This window comes from Schistocerca gregaria, chromosome 6 (genome assembly GCF_023897955.1).
Source record: "Schistocerca gregaria isolate iqSchGreg1 chromosome 6, iqSchGreg1.2, whole genome shotgun sequence".
NCBI lineage: Eukaryota > Metazoa > Arthropoda > Insecta > Orthoptera > Acrididae > Schistocerca > Schistocerca gregaria.
In genome coordinates, this window is record NC_064925.1 from 205,700,215 (window position 1) to 205,717,279 (window position 17,065).

Genomic DNA, 17,065 nt, shown 5'->3' on the forward strand with positions numbered 1-17,065 from the left:
TGTGCTTCGTCGCCAATGTTGTGGTTGGCAGGAGAGCCAACACCCTGTTACTAGAGGAGGCCGAAAGGCACGCGATGTAGCTCACGCCGGCTGGCGTGAGGTCTGGAACAGGACAAGGAAATTAGACTTTAGAAACAACGGACGTAGCTGGTGGAATACTTAACTTTAATCCATTAATGATGAACGTCGCTCTTGACGGTACATATTTCACAATATCAATAGTAACTCTTTCCTGTAACCTATTAAGCGTGTTTCTCGGAATGACTTGAGCCCTCTGAAACAACAACGAAATACAAGAGAATGTTCCAGATCGCATTTTGAAATGGCTAGCTGCTCCACCACGCACTTTTCTGCAGCCCACTGCCACCCCTCTGCAGTGACTTATGTCACCAAGCCTTCTGCTATCCTCTGCGGTTGCTCACGGTACATAGCCTGCCTTGAGGCGACAACCCTTCACCACCGCCCTATCCATCGTCGAAGCGTGGTTGTCTCTGGCTAGCGCCCACAGTAAACTCGTCCCCCCCCCCCCCCTCCCCGCCTACGCCCACCATTCTGCGATGGAGAACAACTGTATTTGACATTAATGCATGTCTTGTAATCAAGCACCTATTAAAAATGGAAAACACAACTGGGTCGATTATAAATGTGCCCTTTCCATGAAAGTAGGTGCTCTCCATTTTCTTTTAGTTTATGAGCAAAATCGATAAACCTTTACATTCAACTGCAGGACGCAGTTCACATCTCATTATTTTTTTTTTTAACATCCGGGAAAGTGTATCATCGCGTATTAACAGATGATCAGAATAGACATGTGCATCCTGCGTAAAATCAGGAAGAAACTAAGACTATTTTGCTGTGAAAACTACCGACCACTGCAGAATGTTCTCGTTATTTCGAAACCATTAGCAGAGTAAAGAAAAGTTATAATTTATACTCCGAAGGAAAAACATCTTTATCAAGCAATTTCTTTCAGCTTGATGGACAATTTACATGACTAGAGAGCATCTCTCGCTTTCAATGTCTGTATGTAAACTGTCATGCATGTCTGTATTACAAATATTTCAGGCACGTGAAATACAGGATGACACAGAAAGACAGGAACATTTCCACAATCCAATAAAACTAGGTGTGATGAAGGAATGAAACTGCATTCATAGTAATTGAAACCTTACCACTTTGCCCTTTACGAAACACATTTTTTTTTAAATTACGTCCTTTAGATGGCGTCCTCCTGTACAAATACACTCGTGAAATCTGCTGTTGAGATTCCTCTTTGGCCGCTGCAACATCTCAGCTGGGATACTGTGAATTTGCATCCCGAATTCTCTGTTTTAACTCATCCAGGGTTCTTGCACGAGTCATGTAGACTTTGCTCTTGAGGTAGCCCCACAAGAAAAAATCACAAACGGGTAAATCTGGCGTTCTAAGGAGCCAGGGAATGTTATAGAATCATGAGATTACACGGTTGCCAGTTGTTCTGTCCTGTTGAAACCAGGCTTCTTCAACGTTTGGAAAGTTTTTCAATGCAGGTGTAACGAAAGTTCATAACATCTTCAAGTAACAATCGCCATTGACAGTTACTGTTTTCCCCTGCTCATTTGCGAAAAAATACGGTCCGATAATCCCATGTGATTAAACGCCACATTATACTGTCACTTTACTAGCATGTAAAGGGTGCTCACGAACGTCATTGGGATTTGTGTTTGCCCAGTAAAGGTAGTTCTGTTTATTCGCATAAACTATGAGATGAAAATATGCCTCATCTGACATCCACAACTTGGTTAGAAATTCATCGTCTTTGTTTATTTTTGTTATCATTTGGAAAGAGTCCTAATCGTAACCAGTAATCGTTGTCCTTCAATTGTTGCAGCATCTGTAGTTTGTACAGATGAAATTTTAAATCAAGATGAAGAATTCTGCGAACACCGATGCAAAGAGGTTGTCTACATATTTCTAGTGCATCGATAAAAGAGCAGAATTTACGATAACAACAATGCATGGCATCCTGCTGTGCCTATCACTCCTACAAATTGCCTTTAATAAATGTTTTTCTTTCGGAGTTTAAATTCACACTTTTTCTTTACTCTGATGATGGTTTAGAAATAACGAGGACATCCTCCAGTGATCAGTAGTTTTCACAGCAAAATAGTTGAAGTTTTTTTTCCTGACGTTACGCAGGATGGACATGTCTCTGCAGAGCATCTGTAATCAGCGACGGTGCGTTTTTAATTTCCCATCAATTCCAAGCACTTTTGGTGGTGTAATTGTGTTAAGAGGGTACACTTGGGCAGGACAAGGAAAGGGTACCGCCACTTTTAATTTGCGGCCAATACCTGGGTGTGGGGTGGGGTGGGATGTCAGCGCAGCCCTGGGACAAAGAAATTCCTACCAAAATTCGAAATTCCTCCCAAAATTCAAAATTCCAGCCAATAGGGTGGATGGGGAAGGGACGAGGAGAGGGAGAGGGCTGGGGTCTACATGCAGGCTGAGAAAAATATATGATGTCATCTAGGGAGGGGGAGGGGGGCGAGGGGCACGGTCAAGGGCGGCGGTGGGCATGGTTGGGGGATTAATTAATTAATTAAATTAATTTCTCTATCAATTTGATATTAAAATTGGGGTGAGATCCCCATCTCCCTATTACTTATGCCTAACGTTATCTTTTGTGGATGCCAACACAGTCTTTGTCTAGGTTCAACGATTCCATTCTTTTCCTTTTGTTAGCATAAAGACACCATTTCTCGTCATCACCAACAATACAGGTAGGAATGATGGACATTGTTTGATCCAATTGAGGACGAACAAGCAGAGATGCGCGTATGGCCACCTGCTAATTTTTGTGATTTTGGTTTAGATCGTGCGGTACCCATACACCCAAGTTTTTAACTTTTCCCACTGTATGCAAACGTTGTACAATGGTGGAATGATCACAGTTCAGCACATTTACCAGTTCTCGAGTACAGTGATGTGGACCATTGTGGATTTGTGCGTTTAAACGATCTTCATCAAACACGGAATGTCTTTGCTGAAAGTTGAGTCATTAATATCAAAACGATCCTCCTATATTTGCTGCTGGAATTTAACCTATTTTTATAGCTTATGATATTAAAGAGATGAAGAAGCAACTTCAAAATTACATAAGTTACAGTAGTTGTTTCGAGATGAAGAGACTTCCACAGAACAGAGTAGTGTGAATAGCTGCATCAAACCAGTCTCCTGGCTGAAAATAACAACAAGAATGACGTTTTATGCTGATGATTGTCACTTTTTAAATCGTCTACTATTCCTTGCCCATCAAATTAATTTTTAAAAACGAGAATCTCCATAGTGAAAATATACATCAAAGATAGAATACCTGAATTCTCAAACAGGGGCTTGCAAGAGTTTCTAGGTTTACATCTTTCATTATCCTAATGGCCTTTTTTTTGTATTCCTTATTCCAAAAGCAAGCAAAAGTGGGGTAGTCATTACCACAAAGTCATACACAGTCATGGCGCTACATATGGTAGTAATCTAGATTTCGCTTTTAGACTGAATAAATCTTAAGTTTTAACTTCGCTGGGGTGAAGGTACGAATGAACTACTGTTACCAGTGACACAGACACCTAGAAAACTATGAGAGTTTTTGATCATACACCAGGCGCTAAGATAGAAGTGTTTATGAAACTTGAAGGTTGTTTACTTGGTAGACAAAAAATTATGTAACAATAAAGTAAAGTATGGATATAATGTAATAATTACATTCACATAAAATGTTCAAATGTGTGTGAATTCCTATTGAACCAAATTGCTGAGGTTATCGGTCCCTAGACTTACACACTACTTATACTAACTTACTCTATGGCCACACACACACACATCCATGCCCGAAGGAGGACTTGAACCTCCAGCTGGAGTGGCCATCCGCTCCATGACATGGTGTCTCAAACCCTGTGGCCACTCTGTGTGGCAATAATTACATTGAAAATATTTCTATAAATATATCTGAAGTAATCCCCAACCTAACATTAGTATATGACCTGGTCCTGTATTAATTTTGTGAGAAAAGCTTCAATACCATATTACATTTTTCAATATTTAATGCACAAGGATATTTGACTTGAACATGTACGTGACAACAAATGTTTCTACTTTTTAATCTTGAGCCCACTTCTGCAACTGGGACACACACATGTGTTACAAAAATAGCTAACACGTCATTGAAGGCGCAGGCGGCCGAATTTTACGACGAAGGAATTTCCAAGCTCGTCCATCGCTACGACAAGTGCCTTAATTTAAATGGCAACTATGTAGAAAAGTAGTATTTAAGTGTGGCATCCATCTGTATATAATAAAAAAATTCCAATACTTTATTTATTTTTAATTCCAAAACGTAATGTATTTTGTTGATAGACCTCTTACTGCAGCTAGTCACACAATGTCGTTTCTGGTCTGAAACGTCAACGCAGCCAAGCGTTTTACTGGCGCGAGACACTGCCGTCGTTACACTTCTGATATTTTGTGCTCTTTGGCCGTATTTTTGTCTGTAAATTGTCTTGAAGATTTAGAATGTCATTTCATCGCTAGTACAGACAGATTCTCTTCATAGGTCTATCAATTTCAGTCTAATCCTACCATTAGCAAGAATGATGATGAAGACAACACAAACACCCAGTCATCTCAAGGCAGGTGAAAATCCCTGAACGCGCTGGGAATCGAACCTGTGACCCTGTGCTCGGCAAGCGAGTGTGCGACGTGGAGCTGCAGATGAAATGTGGTAAACATCATAGCACTTTGCATTTGATGCTTAGAACAAACCGGACTCTTAGCTTTGAACAGAAAAATGAAGATGAATTTTTGCTTCTTTGATTCAAGTGTCGCAGCTCAAATGCACTCTAATTTTTTCGATATCTTGCACAGCCACCCCTATTTTTTATGCAACTTTATCATACTGTCGAGTCCGTTGTAGTACATTTTTGCCGTGATAGCATTGTAAAACGGCTTAATAGCAGGCCGTTGCCTTCGAATGTGTCCTTAAAAATACTGTGTTTGTGGCAGGTTAGCAATTACACCACATGCTTCATCTTTTTTCTCCAGTTTTTGTACATTTATTTTCCTTTTTCTTGTAGGCTAGAGAACAATTTTCCTTACTGGTAAGACAGTGATGTGTTTATTTAACATATTTTATGTACATACATTTTATGTACATACTCACTATAGAAGTGGAAAAAAAATCCGGTCGCAGTTTAAGTGCACTGCAAACATTAAATATATATATGACACATTTCACTCTCCTTTTTCCGGCCCTCAACACAGAAGAATGCATGAACTTACAATACAGTTGCAAACAAAGCAATTGTTTTAGCTCATCAGCGTCATCTGTTGAGGCATAGACCAAGCAACAGCATGTAGGGAAGTAGACAATGACACTTATGAAGGAGTCTGATGGTATCTTATCTACTGATATAATTAGCCTGTCAGTGAAATCGTAGAGACAAAAACTGAAGTGTGTGTTTTTGTCTTAAATTTTTTCCCTATTATTATGATTCACATTCAGTTTGTTTATTTCTTATTGACTTATTTGCAAAGGAGAATATACAACCGAAATGTGAGGATGTCATGGTAGTGATAAAAATAAATAAAAGAGGTGTTCCGCGCCAGACATGTTCAGAAAATTGTTTGTGAAGTAAATGATGAAATTTCACTCGGTACAGCGTGTGACATATTTTCCAGCTTTCATGTATTTCACAGATCTTCATTTTGCTTTTGAATAAAACACGAAAGCATTTCTTCATATTGCGTAGTATCATATGGGAAGTATATTTCAGGTTAACACTTTTAACTCTAGCCCACACGATCGTGCGGGTTTGGTTTAAATTTGCCACAGCTCAACTAAATTGCTTTTCGGCATCATTCCGGATTGCGTTACTGATTGTGTGAGTTCCTGGCTTCCCTTTAGTTACACACTGTCACTACCAGAGAGCAACAGCAGCGAAGGGGCGGGGGGTATTGGAATGTGCAGAACAGAGATTTTTCACCGTTCTGCGCAATACGACAGCGTCGGAAAACTCCACTCAGTTCGCGCAAGCTCTTATGCGTTGAAGAGAGTAAGTTTTGTGTTGTAGTTTATTTTCGCGTTCTATCGTGTTTATTGTTTCTGTTTGACACTAACAATGCCGGAATCTGAAAAATACAATCAGAAGGCTAAAGGTAGTAGTGTTGCCTATCATAAGTTTCCCAAAGATCATGAAAGATGTCATCGTTGGGTTCAGATCTGTAGAAGTGATAGTATTAGCATTAAAAATGTTTAATAGCTGAAAACAGTTCGTTGAGGACGAGAAAGAAATTACTGTCTCATGCATTAAGCGGGCAGAGGAAGCAGGGCCAAGGCGTTCAGTATTGACAAAATGATAACATAAGTACAGCAAGTTTTCCAAAAGGACTTACGGACACATAAACTAAATGTTTCATAAAGTCCAAGAAGAGTACACGTTGGAGTCACGAATATGTAAGCAAAGCATTATTTTTGTGCTCTCTGCTCTAAGAAAACAGTTATTCGACGAACGTAATGGGTATACATTTAGGCTACCGGAATTTAGTATGTTAAGCCTAGTTTACACTTACTAGGTTGCAGGCAACTGCGCTACCGACCACTGCGCATGAGTGCCGCGCGTTTACGCAACTCATCGATGAAACTAAACAGTTTGGCGACACTAGTTGCATGAGTTTTGATGTTACGTGCGTTCGTAGATTGTAGACAAACTGAAATGTGAAGTGGGGAACTGAGAATAACGTTCGCTTTTGGATATCTACGCTTTGCATAGGTGTTTGTGAGATTTCACGATTAGAACATAGATAGCTTGACAATATCTGAGCTGCAGGGCAAAATTTATTGAATTAGGAGCAAATATACAACTGAATTAAGAAAAGTACAAGCAAATGTAATTCTAGATGTAGAAATGCTCTGCCTACGAAACTAAAATCCCATTGTTCGAGTTGGACGACTCCTTTTTGTTTAAGGAATATTGTTGACAGGAGAGAAGGCTGCACAAATCAAGAAGCTACATTCCTTATTCAATATTCATCTATTTAAAACGTCGCAGCACTGCTCCCCATTCACATATGTTTGAATTTTGAAATATTGCCACTACAATTCTATCCTTAAGAGAGCAGTTTTCAAACCACTGTCTTCTTAGCGGCCTGCTTCGAATAATTATCGCTGTAAATGTTAATAATTATTACTGTTAATATTAGTAATTATCGGTGTTAATGAAAAAGCGTCATCACCAACTAAAATCTCATCTTATAAAATGGCGAGTGTTCTCGATTGTGATGCACGCAATATGATACTAATTTCAGTAATGGCAACAGTGCTTCGTGCATTACAGTATCTTTACTCCTTATTGCATAATTAACTCTACTTATATGAAACGTGAATAATTCCGGTGAGATTCTAAGATAACTGAAATAACTTCTTAGTTCTTCCGTTATAAATTATTTCAGCAAACATGCTGAGCAACACCAGTCACGAATCGAAACCCGTTTCTTTTTCTTTTTTTTTTTCTTATGTAGCGATTCCACGCAAAAAGATTTAACTCCATCACTACTCAAGCAGCGACGTGCAGCTGCCAAAACTTTCATTTCAGACACGTCAGAGAGACCCTCAAAACGACGAAAACTGAAGTGTATACTGGTTTCGTCGTGTCTACAGTGAAATATGAAACCATTTGGGTGCAATTCATTCTACACAATGAGTGGCGCAACCCAATGTCGTCGTGTAAACTAGGCTTTAAAAATATGGATTTCTAATTCTTTTCACTGTCTTCCTGCCATTTTAACGGATGTGTTGCACTTATTGAGTAAGCAAGTAAAAAGCTTAAGCGAAGCACAGAGACTGTGCGTTTTTAGTTTTTATGAAATGAATGTCGACAGTCACATATGCTACGGCCAAGAAACTGACTTCAAATAAGGGCCACATAGCCAGGTACAGGTTGTTATGGCACTTGGTTTATGTGGAATCTGGAAGAGGCCTATGTATTAAAATCCGATACTATGATGAATTGTGTATCGCTGGTCAGTAACATTAAGGAGACGCAGAAAGTGTGATTCATTGTTTAGGGAGGTAAAACTGGGAAAGTGTCGAAAGAATTCCACATCGACTATAGAAACACGTGCTTCAACAACGCTAACGATAAAACGAAATGTGTTTGCGTATTTAGTGGTGTACTTTGCGAAACGTTTGGGAAATCACTTTTCGGACGATATTTTTGCATTAAGCGATGGAAAAACCATGACTAAACGCGTAATCAAGCAGCTGTTTCCGAAATATAACGGCGAGTTAAAACTGTCCTAAACTTCCGGAACTGTTAGACAGTGTATTCATCTTGCCTGCCAGCTCTTTTACAACACTGTGTCAGAGGCGATTTCTTTCGTAACGCCTGATGAAAAAGATACTGCAGAATTTTTTAAGTTGGTAAACGATACGTTTGACGTCAGAATTCGAGAGCAGGTGTCGGCAAGCGACAAATTTCAAATGCTTTTGGGTTGTGTATGGCGACACAAGAGCAAGTTCTTCGCATATTCTACTCCATCTGTTAAAAAATGGAGAGTACGAAATCATATAACTTTACTTCCCTTCCAAAAGGGATTTCGCGCGTCGATACGGGCACTATTGGATTATTTTCCTGATTTGAAACATTACCTACGATTTGAAGTATGTAGGTTTTTGACCTCAAAGTTCAACGAAGACTGTCTGAAAAAACTCATTTTACTAGGTAAGAGCAGTTGACAGAGCCTATGATAATCCCTTACCAGTGTAGTTCAAAATACATTTGCGTGTCTTAATTATGAGCAAAAGTATTGATGGAGTTCAGTTACGTAATTACTCACCAGTTGCAGTGGGAACTGATACGAACTATCTGACTTCCAAGTTGTTAACAGGACTTGTGCTGGACACTGAGGACGCTTTGTCAATGATAGAAGATGAGCAACAAATGAGAGACATTACACTAGATGATTTAACTGTTTCACCGTTGATAGATGCTCCATAGTGTTTTCTAGATCTCCGCCACATCGCTGGATATATTGCTTCCAGACGCGCCTTCATAGACAAATCACTTGGCCATCCTGTTGGAAATATAATATAAGTGTCAGAAGAACCTGCAAGTTGTAAGTGGATTGAGAAAGTCTCTTGTGTTGGCTTAATCGTCAGTCCAGATGAGTTGTTTGAAGTTGTTAAGCAGTTAGAGGTGCTATCTTTAAATTTTCATGGCAGCAGTCTGTGTAAAGCTGTCTATGTGATTAGAAACCTGATGAGCCTTTTAATTGGTAAATTTCCAGCTATTTATCAAGAGTCATTTAACTGTATGCAAAGACCGGAACCTTTATCCGAATAAAACACCTCAACACATCAGCAAGGGGACAGAGGGCCAGACAGCAGCCGCAGGAAACAGCACGCAAGTGGAAAGCTTCTGCGATTCCCTCCAGATCGGATTAACGTGTTTAAATTCTTCTTCTGAATGTTGAAAATGAAGCAAGTAATCGTGTACCTTGTTTATCATTATGCGCACTAATGTGTTAAGTAACTTATAGCTTTTCCTTACTATTTAATATCTGCATGAGAAAGTGTTATACACTATTACCGACTGTGACGCAAAAAATATGTTTACTAAACTGAAAGCTGTTGTGATTGTTAGGTTTATATTCGATTCAGAATTGTATAATATTTGGAAACGGACTGGAGGATGCCAGGTCATTAACTATCTAATAGAAAATATTGGCTGATAGAATATACATGCTAAGGGGGCCAAAATCAATAGTTTTGCCATTTCTAGAAAGACAATATAAGAATTTCGTACTCGCAGTAAGTAGTAACAGTCCCTTCTGTCAAACCCATGACTGGTTACATTGCCCTTCAGTTTTCGTAAATTACTGTTAGTATGAGCGGAATAGCACCATACGCAAACGTGAAAATACGTCTCGCGCTGCTGAAGTGTCTCGAAAGTGATGTCACGAGGAAGCGCGCTATTGCTGCCAAACGCATTCCTTCTATGCAGGAACTTTGGCGCAACAGATCATTTCGAACTTCAACGAGCAGACGAAGCCATTTGTCCGAAAGATAAATAGAATGCATTTTGCTGCATTTCGTTACTTTAAGGCGATTCCGCATTATTTGGTATTGGGAATGTTTAATTTAATGTATGTAAGGTGTCTAAAGAAATGCATGCAGTGCCACTTAGCTTTTAGACATGTTTATAATTTGAGCAGTTTGAACATGCTACTGACTTTTTGAACAAACTATCACCATAAGAGCTTTCCCAGTATTTTCATCTGATTATACACGTCATGATGTGTGGAAACTAGCGCATTTCAGATAAAGGCATAAAAATTTTCTTGCAGGGTGGAAAGGGCCAAGACAAACTGACCATAAATTACGCTGGTGTAAGACAGCAGAAGTATATAAAGAGGAAAAACGCCAACTTTTACTAGTCTTTTTCAAGATTCATCACTGTCAAAAGAAAATACCTTGTACGAATACCAAGAAACGGCCGCTGCAGATGATCAAAGACTTTGCTCAACAATCCTACACATTTTGCACACATTTGGTAAAAGCACACCCACCAGCAAAGTACGTCAAACACACAATTTTTCTCTTTTAAAGTACCGGTATTTCTGTTTGCACCAGTAGCCACTATAGTAACTCACCATTGCAGTTAAGAATGAACAAATGGTAAAAACGCAATAAATACGTATAATATTTGCAGTTTAGAATTCTGCCGAAAGCATAAGCAAATAACGTCGTCCCGAGATCACGTGACAATCTCAGTTCAATGTCGACAAAGAGAGTAGAACGCAATGCTCACCCTAGACACATTTCTACTCCACAAGCTGACGCAATGATTCGAAGAGAAGTAATTTACCTTCAGTCTTAGTTTCCCTATAGCAAAGCAGACTTTTTCCTGGTTTTCATTCTCTTTTCTCATCGACAGCTCGATCTAGCAGAGCAGTTTTATATCTTTCTGCAGAAATAGAAATATTTAATCCTATTTCTCAGAGCTTCACATCAGCCAATCTTTCTATTCGAGACAGTACAAATAAGGCGATGAAAATGCACTTGCAAATTTATCGTGTTAATAAAATAATTTGTTAGAGATCAGTCATTCAGACAAAAGACTGATTAAAGAGTGCAGACAGAAATTCAGCAAATCTGACTGCATGTAATGCCCTTCAAATTTCAATATCAGTTTTATGCTGAGTGTTCGACATTTCAACTAGTTGAGCCAGTCAGTTTAATTATCTTCCAGTTTCAGTACAGTATTATTATTATTAAGTATGTTCGCTATCTCACCTATCTAGTCAGTTCAGCAAGTTCTTACTCTTTTATTAATTTCACTCTGATTGATGTTGACCATAAATTCTTTTTGTATTAAAATGTGGTGCATATCTCTTTAAGGCCTGTGGGTACTGACATCCTCCAAACCAATTTCTTGTATTGGTACCAGAACAGTTTTTACGATAATTTCATCTCCCCCTCCCAAAAAAACCCTGTGAATTTTAGCATACAGTCAGAAAATTAAAATAAAATGTAATAATGTGATTTATATCTTTTGACCACTTTGGCATGCTGGTCCTATGTTAATTGATCAGGAGTTAATGTAGATACTGATCAGGTTGTGGGTTCGGGCAAGAGCCTGTTCGAAACTGGAGATGGAAAGTGTAATGTTGTTGGATATTCAAATGCTCCACATGCTTGTTAACGACTGGATAGGATGCCTAATCCAGACTGCTCGTTAACTGCTGTGGGAACAATGTGTTTTTTGCTCACCCTGCATAAATGCAGTGATAGAGAACAGAAGCAAGTGAAGTACCCCTGAAGTACATGCAAACACATTATTGGAGCTCATTTATGAACAATCAGTAGGCTGTAAACAAATAGATGCATTGCAGTATTCTTACATACAGGGAATAACCGAATTCGGTTAGTGCAGAACCATTTAAGTGATTGTGACAGGAAAGAACAGTCAGTCAGCTAGCTGTGGAACAAAGCATTACTACCATTGAAAGTGCTATGGTTTCACCATCATTGCAGAAATATGTGTTGCTTCACAACCAAGGGAATTTGTCAGAGATCATAAGAGCAAATGTATCAATGAATTAACAGCTGTAGCACAGGCTGAGATGGTCATTACTATTTGTCAACAATAAGATGACAACTATATTCCGTTCATCATAAGAATAATCCTCATGTAAACATTACACTATGTATTCTTCCCTGTTGGCTGCAATCTCATTGGGTTTCGTTTCACGTGAAGCAGAAGCCAGTTATCTCGAGTACAGTCAAGTTCGATAATGAGGACGCGTTTTATGCTGTGCGTTACGCGTACATCGACTCAGCGATAACACCGGACAACAGTTTTACCGGCGCATTTAACCTGGAAAGCACTGGTCAGCTACATGGTCCAACTAACCTACAGTGGTGTGAAGAGTTGTAGTAAAGACGTAAATGTTATTTAGTCTTTTAGGAGAAGGAAATAATGTTAAAACTCAGGCGATACGCTTCTTATTTGATGTGAAGGAAAACATGCTCTCGATCTTAGCTAACATGACAACACACTGCTGGGATTTTACCATGTAGTTACATATGGAAGCCACTGAAGGTACTATAGTCAGTCGTCTGATAATCTTTGAAGTCCTTCCATTTCGAACTCTGAGGAATGCGGTACATTTCATTGCTGCTACGCTGATAACGAGGCGATCAACAACAGAATCCGAAGCCACCAAGAAGTCCACATTTCCTTCTCTTTTATGACGTGCTGTTCTGCATTTCACCATCGTTCAGCAGTGACGTGTCACAAAGCTTCGTGCATTAGTTCCATAAGTTTGGCAGCTTAAATATCTTGTTATAACGACAAGTCGCTTAACTTGGCTTCAGATCAGTTCTATTGGATTCAGGTAGCAGTAGCACGGTGACAACTGTAAAAATGCAGCATTTGTGCAGTATGCTCGAAGCCGTGAAAATTGTTTTCCGTGTCTCTATGATGCTTATCACTCTGGCTCATGTGAGACCACATCTGTCATATAAAACAGTAGGCATATTCAAACAAAGAGTAACTGATTTTTCATTTTTTTCCAAAAAATTTAACTTTGTATGTTTTCTTGACTTTAAAATCCGTAACAAACTTTTATAAATGTCGATAATTAATGTGTATTTTGCAATGAAAACCAGAATTCTGACTGTGTATGTAATTAGAAACCAGGAGATGTGCATTTTTCTTGAAAAAAATTATGGTTAAGTGTGAGTTAATTACCACATATTGATAAATTTCATATTTAAATGATTTAGATATTGAAATGAAAAACGTGTTGTTTACATAGAGTTTCTTTTTTTTGCATTTTGCTCGTTATGTTTGGTCGTAACGCGCGTCACATGAGATCTGTTGCAGTTCGTTGTTGATCCTTTCACCATTTTTTTATTACAGAGGCCAGCCAGCTCTCTGACCGAACACGATTTTTTTTCATTTTGTTCGATATAGTTCGTTGCGTTTGGTCTGGGCGGACATCACAAGACATCCTCTGATCGAACACGCTGAGCTACTGTGCCGGCGTCACGCTGAGCTACTGTGTCAGCTTCAGAACCGCCGCCCACCAGCCCGCTGGATGGATCATCAATCAACGACACTACCCATTACCCTAATGTTACAACATATTTATTACACGATTTCTCAACAAACGTCAAAGCTCATTGTTCCCTGTGATGTTGTGAAAAACAAGAACAACTTGTTTCTAGCCATTAACGGTGTTCTGCGCGCGTTTTTCACTACGAAGTAGGAAGCAGTGTCCTCCATTTACAAAAAACTGTGACTGGATACGATTTTTGAAATAAAAATTACATAGCTTAAGTATGATTAAGAAAAACGTTGATAGCTCTGGATACATCAGAATGTTTTGAAGTTTTATTTACAGTGACGTAGTAATAAAATGTCTAATACGTAAGTTGGATCTACTTCCAAGAACGTAACAACACCAGTGTACAAGAGCTGTTGGTGCTGACCAATCATAGCGTTTGTGTTTGTTTACATCAGGTTTATTCTTATGATGAACGGAATATAGTACTTTAGCAGCCAATCAGATCATCTTGAGCACTTCTATACTCACGGTATTTCTTATGTCAGCCAATCAGATTACCACACATAATTTAGACTAGAAATTTCTTAAATTCCGAAACTAAATAAAATTTATTTAAAAGAAAATACGATTCCTTTCCACAAAATAAATTACTAATAAATTTAATAACCTTTTACAAAATCAAACTCACTCAGAGACATGTCACAATTTCCCCTATTATACAACAACTTTCTCACATTTACATAGTTTTAATAAAATGTCACATTCTTATTTTACTTATGTGCTCTATTCATCTCTCTCAGTCTCTCCAAACCACTCACACAACCAAACAACCAAAACACAATGAAATAATGTTTTTCCAATGTACTGTTAATTACGTCAGATATCTGTGGCAATGAAACCAAAGAAAATTCCAGAAAAATAGATTACATGAACCTATCTTCTCGGTTGTGGTTTCATCTAATACTGTAGATGAATACATTACAGTTCCTAACTCGGTTTCAAAATGCCAGAACATTCATTATGTGTTTTAGGTAAAAATTTATATCTCCGACAGTACCGGTATTGAAGTCATTGATTTGAAATTTTAGCACTATGGTTCTGTTACCCATAGAATTTGGTATACAAGGTATGAAAAAGATCGATTCATATTTAACAGTACTTCTTCAGATTCGTAGAGGGTATGTGTAATGTATTGCACATAGCGATAAGCAAGTACAAAGGCTCATTCGGTCCAGTAGCTGGCGTCAGCTGTGCGACCGTGGGACCCAAAATCTGCTCTCCTCTTGGCTACATGGCAAGCTACACTTTCAATGCAAGATGATGACTAATAATTCGGTATATTAAACACTAACACTAGTACATATTTCATTCATCGTCTCTGTGGTATGAGGATTACACTGGGGTGATTCTCCTGAGTTTTGCTTTGTAACAAAACATTTTGAAACAGAGTTATGCATTTCATCGTTTGCTTCGCCGCTCTGTTTCAGTTCCCGTTTCATTTGCTAGTGGCTGGTCACTGATTCTGGTGCCACTAACAGCCTTTACCTATGACCAGAATTTCTTCGGATTTTCGGAAGATCATTTGACAATATGCTGCTACGGCAGTCACTGAAGGAATCAAGCATTGCTCTCTTGGCAGACAAATGTTTCATTCAGTACCTCTCTATACATAGCCCTACACTTTGTTTTACACCTATTATGCAGTAATCTCTGTTTCTCCAGAAGTCTCCTTACAGTGACTCTATAGCATGGAGGGTGCCTCGCATTATTAACTATCCTACTGGAGTGCACATCTAACCAGTTCATGGACAAGTATTCTTTTAAACTTGAGCCATAGTTTCTCGACAAGCTCCTCCCCTGTGCTGAAAGTTTCGAGTTCGGTGTTGAGGTACTGACTTTTTATCTAAATTACTCAGCATATAAATTTTTCTGCTTGTTTTCGTTGGCATTTGGTAATAATTGTTGCCAAAAATGGATCATGGTCACTGACATCAGGTTCAATGAGGTCACCTCAAAGAGGTCATGCATACTTATTGTCATTGACAGGACGTCTCATCACACCAACCACTAACAGAACTGTAATTTCCTCAATTAATTGTTGGATGATTAAAGTCTCCACTGATGATTAACATTATGATTGGGGAACTTACGTACAAGTGAACTGAGGTTTTATCTAAAGTTTTTAGTTACATCAGGCGATGAGTCTGGATAGAAGTATCCAGTTATCATTATATCCCCAACGCTGATACCGAGTCTCACCCAAATGATCTCAAATGCAACTTCAGTTTCTCTCCATGTGGACTTATGTTTCTTGTCTATAGTGACAATACATCATCTCCATTTCCCATTTGCCTGTCCTTTCGATACACACTCAAATTTCCCCCAAAAATCTTACTGTTATTAATTTCAGATTTTAACCAGCTTTCTGTACTTAGTATAATGTGAGCTTCACTGCTTCTCAGAAATGCTTCACACATTGGCACTTTGCTGCTTCAGCAGTTAACCGTTGGGATATTAATACACTCATCTGTGAGAGGTATTTCTTCCGCTCTTACACTGATACTTCTGGGTTTCCTACAGTTGTCGTTATTTGGATTGCATTGGGAGTCGCATTGTATGCACCCCATACACAGACAGCTACCTGAGTGGCAGCCTGTGACGTGTAGTGCACACCTGAATCATTTAGGGGGACCCTACAGTTCTCAACCCCATGGCGCAAGTCAAAGAACACACAGCCGAGCTTGTTGCAGAACCTTCAAAGTCTTTGGTTCATTCCTTCCACTTGACTCAGAACTCAGGGCCCCAATGAATTCTGGGGACAAGGCTGCAAATTGAGAACTTCATTGAAATTCCATGTGCAAGGCTAGTCTTCTCCCTTCTCTGCCAGTCACTGGTATGACACAAAAATGACCTCGGAACCCAGATGACAGGCATAATTTGTTCCAATGTGCATCACAATCTGCAGTAGTTTGCTCCCTGTTCCTTCGATGGCTGCTGGAATAGCCTCTTCAACATGCTGAATGAGGCCCCAATGCATATACACTGAGTGCACCTAGCTGCCAATTGCCTAAGAGGGACCGTCATTCACCATACATCTGCACTGCCTATGATTAATAGACCCCTGCTGTTTGGCATTTGCCTTCTCCTGATGCCGGAGAAAACAGGTGTCCCCAAAACAGATGAAGTGAGTCTCACTGGCTTAGTTTCAGTTTCACTCAAGACAGCACCTCAGACTAGATGGTTAGAGGGATGAGTAAAATGCCGTGATCAAGACTTTTATTCACTATAGACCATTTTACAATGATATTGGCTTCGTCATACAGGATGTAGTAGTACATACATAATAATAAAATAAACTAATGTCAATATATTCATGACAGTGTATCAGATTATACCAGGATAGTTTCTAAAAGATAATGCAATAAGCTATAATATAGCATAGCATACCCTGTACAAAGTG